The following is a 6069-nucleotide window of genomic DNA, read 5'->3' as shown; positions in this document are numbered from 1 at the left end:
AAGGTTGAACGTACGGATCGTAAGAAAAGCCATACCTAAATTGTTTGGATTGTTAGAAAAGCCATTCGTGAAACATGAACGTAAACGTTAAATTTCATCTGTGAACATACAAACACCATCTTACGATTACAGACAACATTTTAGACTTGAGCAAATCTTGTGTTGCAATTCTGATGTACAATAATACCTTTCAGAGTTTTGGCAGTTTCATCTCACCAACAAAAAAAACATACACCAAACAGTTTGTGAGGAGTGCTACTCAAACAAACATAACGCATTATAAATATAACGCAGTATAAAACAAACGGAAGTCAGGAAAACCGGAAAGCGGTATCCTTCACATTTTCAAGTTAAAAGTCTCCATTCTATATTACTCCTGTTGAGTTTACCTCACATTTAGGTAGCTAATATAATGGATGTGTTTGCCAGCGCAAGTCTAGATAGCACTAGCTGTATTATTTACATTTACATTTACATTTAAGTCATTTAGCAGACGCTCTTATCCAGAGCGACTTACAAATTGGTGCATTCACCTTACATTCTTAAATGCATTTCTATAGCTTACAAAATATATATATATATATATATATATATATTTGTATTTTTTTTTTTTTTTTTTTTACAATGTTATGCCTACAACAGTGAAATTTCAGTCCGCTAGGTGTATCTCTACAGCATGGACATATCTCTTGGTGACGTGGACATCCCCATGCATGCACGACTAATTCAATATTGCACCATCCCATTCTCTGGGCTCTGTCTGCAATCATAACCAGTATTATATACCAGGAATAATAGAATAATAGATGTTTGGTGAATCTAGGAATTATGTTTGCCACTCAAAATATTTTGATATTTCTTTCATCACTCTTGCCAAATCATATTCTGTTGGAGGGGTTAATATGAATTTCAAATAATTTGACATGATTTATATGAATCGGGTCATGAACATTTGGACTTTGAAATGAACAAGGGGGAGGTTAAACATAGATTAATTCTGGCATGAGCTTATTCCCACACTTTACAATAATTATGTTGCAGTGGTCTTAGGTCTCCTTATAGGCTATTCCCTCCATCGCGACACTGCTGCCCAGTTGAAGAGTTTGTGACCTCCATGCAGCACCACAGCACCATGTGTAACGGATGTGAAATGGCTAGCTAGTTAGCGGGTACGCGCTAATAGCGTTTCAATCAGTTACGTCACTTGCTCTGAGACTTGAAGTAGGGTTTCCCCTTGCTCTGCAAGGGCCGCGGCTTTTGTGGAGCGATGGGTAACGTCGCTTCGTGGGTGACTGTTGTTGATGTGTGCAGAGGGTCCCTAGTTCGCGCCCGTGTCGGGGCGAGGGGACGGTCTAAAGTTATACTGTTACACATGCGCCTTCGGAAAAGCACCCCTTCTGGAGGCATGCAGTCAGAGTCATTATACCCTAATGTAGGCCTATTTGCCTACTAGCCAAATAAAGTGCAGAGCATGCATGATGCGTGCAACTCGTCATTCCAACATAATAGAACATTTAATTCATCCTTCATTCAGTTCAGTTCAGTCAGTTGTAGTAGGAACTAAATCAATGAGAATAGAACATAGTCTTATCCATTTGTTTATTGAAATTCATGTCTATTCAAAATTATCTAAATTCCCCAAAGTTCTTTATCTTATCACTTTAATAATTCAATGTTTTATGTAGGCCTATCCAAATAAAAAAAATAGGCCTTCAACTTGTAGGCATTGTAATTTAGGCTATAATTTTGAGTACTGGTGTCTTGCAGAATCATTTTAGAATTCTATTTGTGTTTTATAACTGTTTTTATTATAGGGCTCCCCTTAAACAGAGACTATGTCACAAGCCTCTAAATATAGCCTCTATATAAGTATTCAACAAAATAGTTGAAGAAGCATGTGCAATGGCTGATAGGGAAAACAGATCTGGCAATAAGAATAGGCTATAGATAGTCTAGACCATATGGGACTCCTTGGCTATTTCACCCAGGACAGGTTATAGCCAAGACTAAATCAATATTTTTTTTGTCTCATTTATTGAAATGGATATAGCCTCTGCGTGATAACGGTGTGCAACGCAAATGGCTATAACAAGCCTACATACAGAGTGGAATTCACTAATACAATTCACTAGTCAAAATGCCTAATACAAGGTCTACAGTCCGTGCTCCCAAATACTGTAAAAAGTGTGATTTATTAGGTTACATGATCACCACAATAGCCCACGCGGATATAAAAACGAATTATGAAATTATGTTACCATTAAATAACACACAACAGCATTGCATTGGCTTAGCGTAAACAGGTGTAGACATTACTGTGAAATAGAGTCAAAATATTTACTAAATAAACAAAAGTAAAAATAAAAAGTAAAGTAAAAATATAACAATAACGAGGCTATATACAGGGGGTACCGGTACCGAGTCAATGTGCGGGGATACAGGTTAGTCAAGGTAATTTATAAATGTAGGTGGGGGTAAAGTGTCTATGCATAGATAATAAACAGTGAGTGGCAGCAGTGTAAAAACAAAAGGGGGTGGGGGTCAATGTAAATAGTCTGGGTGACCATTTGATTAATTGTTCAGCAGTCTTATGGCTTGGGGGTAGAAGCAGTTAAGGAGCCTTTTGGACCTAGACTTGGCGCTCTGGTACCGCTTGCCATGTGGTAGCAGACAGAACAGTCTATGACTTGGGTGACTGGAGTCTTTGACAATTTTATGTGTCTTCCTCTGACATCGCTTAGTATATAGGTCCTGGATGGCAGGAAGCTTGGCCCCAGTGATGTACTAGGCCATACGCACTACCCTCACCAGGCAGTGATGCAACCGGTCAGGATGCTCTCGATGGTGCAGCTATAGAACTCTTTAAGGATCTGGGGACCCATGACAAATCTTTTCAGTCTCCTGAGGGGGAAAGGTGTTGTCGTGCCCTCTTCACGACTGTCTTGGTGTGTTTGGACCATGATCATTTGTTGATGTGGACACCATGGAACTTGAAACTCTTGACAGATCAGGCGATTATTCTAGACAAGGCTTTTCTGTGTCTTTTTCATTCTCACACAAGTCATTTGCTGAAGGCTGAAGGCTGTACTACGTCATCTACTGGTATAACGTCGTTATTGAATGCAGTTCTAATTTGTAAAGGAAACCAGAAGCTGTATACTCTAACATCTGGGCTAGTGTTGCTTAATTGACTAGCTAACTTCGACTAGCTATGCTTGGTTCATGTCCTTTTCAGATACCACATTACTGACGAAAGTTTGTACGCATAAAAAATATCTGTTACCGAGTAAAGGGAGATGTAAAGGAAAAATTTTAAAAAGTAAAAATCACGCATGGCTTTTCTTACGATCCTAACAATTTATGTATGGATTTTCTTTCGATCCTACTGATACGTACGTTGAACTTTTTGGCAACTATTTGGCTCTATAGAAAAAACCCTGGGCCCAAGAAACATGAGTGGACAACAGTGAAGCCCAGAAAGATGAGTTGACAACAGCGAAGTCCAACAATGGAACAAAAAGGGCTAAAATTGTTGTGGAAAATGAGTCTGATGAATCGTTGCTTGTTGGAGCATGTTTTTTGGATAAAGATGTTTATTTGGGAAACCATTTTGACGTCACGAGGATGGTGAAGAAGGCATTGGGAAAAGTTGATACAGTCAAAGTAACAAAGGAGTGGTATGGTGTTGACATCGTGTGTATCTAACGAGCAAAAGGAGCGTGCATTGTGGCTCACAAAATTATCGACACATGAATTGAACAGCTTTGATTTTTAGAGCAGGGCACTGGTAAAACATGTTATCTCTGGCCTCCCGCTTGACATTGATAGTCAATATCTTAGGCTACAAATTCCAGGAGTAGTTAATGCACGTCACTTGACCCGTATGGAGAATGGTAAAGGAACAAAGTGTATCTGTATTATTGATGTTTGACGAGTATTTACCACCCTATGGAAAGTTGGGATATTTAAGATACGCTGGAAGAGCGTTCGTGCAAAACCTGATGCAATGCAAGAAGTGAAAAAAGTTTGATGAAAGAGGTTGAGGTGTCAAGGATCAGGGCTGTACAGAAAATCTCCTACAGTATGTGGAGGCGGTGAAGAGCGTTGAAGGGGCAAGAGGCCACAATTCTGAAGATATGGGGGTGGATGCACCACAACCAGTTGCAAATGTTAAACGTCAATCAAGTGATTTGGATACACTTAGCGAAAAAGGTGGATTTTGTAGCATATATATGTAACCAATGTGAAATGGCTAGTTAGAGGGGTGCGCACTAATAGTGTTTCAATCGGGGACGTCACTCACTCTGAGACCTTGAAGAAGTTGTTCCCCATGCTCCGCAAGGGCCGCGGCTTTTGTGGAGCGATGGGTAACGATGCTTCGAGGGTGGCTGTTGTCAATGTGTGCAGAATGTCCCTGGTTCGAGCCCAGGTAGGGGCGAGGAGAGCGACGGAAGCAAAACTGTTACATTGTAGTTGGCTGTTTTGGCTTCCAGCGCAAATTCGCTCTGTAAACAGAACATGTAAGGTCCTTGGAATAAGGAGTAACGTTAGGCACCTTTGGTCCAATATTGGGCTTGGGTCAAGGGTGAGTAAGAGCCTTAGGCCAATACATAGATTTGAGTTTGTGCTTCAGTAAGGTTGGCTTCTTAGCGTTCAATGTCACAGTCATCAACTGTACCTCAGAAATGGATCGTAAATCACAGAAAACAGATTTTGTGGTGGCACCTGCAGAGAAGTACTTGGGTATATGTGTAACGGCTCTCGTTGGTGGTAGAACGAGTAGACCAAAGCGCAGCGTGGAAAGTGTTCATGATTTTAATTCAAAACACACTCAAACAAAATCAAAAACGTACAGTTCTGTCAGAAAACAGAAAACAAGATCCCACAACCTAATGGTGGGAAAAAGGGCTGCCTAAGTATGATCCCCAATCAGAGACAACGATAGACAGCTGCCTCTGATTGGGAACCACACTCGGCCAAAAACAAAGAAACAGAAAACATAGAATTTCCACCCGAGTCACACCCTGACCTAACCAAACATAGAGAATAATAAGGATCTCTTAGGTCAGGGCGTGACAGTATGAGGTTTTATTGCAGAAGAGTTACAAGGTGTGTTTGTTGAACAAAATAGTCCCGTCCTCCCAGGCCATCAGGCTGATGTAGGATCAGTTAGGGTCAAAGTAGAGGAAAGGGGTGGTGTTTTTTATTTTTATGAAACTGTGGTATATTGGTGCAGGGTCAGTTGGTGGTGACATTTTTTTTCCTTGATAAGAGGCAATCCGTAATTTCGATTAAGACATTAATAAGCGAGCTAGGACAGACATAGTCAATATAACTATTTCTTCAGCACTTTTGAAATGTACAGCGACAGAATTCAGAACATGGGCCATTCTTACAGTATTCTCCCTGTACACCAAGTCAGAACCGTAGGATAAATAAAGGGGGCATACAAGCAGAAAAGAAAAGCTCTTATAATATTCAATGATTACATTTCTCTAAAACAGGCTTTAGGCAACATGTGCATCACCAAGTCAGAACAGTTGGCTAAGTTATGAGGGGGAAAGGGACCAAATTATTAGGGTGGTGCACATGGGCTACTTACAGCTTGCTACACAACATACACTTAATATTATTTTCTTAGCTACAGTATACATACCTCCCTGACATACTACATCATTTATGCAGCAGCATACAATATATTTTTGGACTCACCTTGATGTGCTGTGCTCACTTGAACAGGAAGGTGGCGCAACTTTGTCATCAAAGTCTGGCATTCTCTGGATTAATGGTGCTTTCAAGACCACTAGGATCTCTGAAAAGAACAAGGTCGAATCATGACGTCTGTGATCTTCAGGTCGGCGCTCTAGAAAGAGGTCAAAGTTCCCAGCTTGGAATTCCGAGTTGGATAACTGTTCAAAACGTATTTTCCCAGTCGGAGAACGTTTTATTCAGAGTTCCCAGTTGTCTTGAACTCACTGAAGTCTGAGGTTTCCCAGTTACAAGTTTCCAGTTGTTTTGAACTCAGCATAAGTCATGCTGGATTGACAGCATGGCCAATGTGTTCAACCT

Source organism: Salvelinus alpinus, chromosome 26 (assembly GCF_045679555.1).
Source record: "Salvelinus alpinus chromosome 26, SLU_Salpinus.1, whole genome shotgun sequence".
NCBI lineage: Eukaryota > Metazoa > Chordata > Actinopteri > Salmoniformes > Salmonidae > Salvelinus > Salvelinus alpinus.
The sequence above is the reverse complement of the archived record's forward strand: the minus strand, read 5'-3'. Positions refer to the sequence as shown.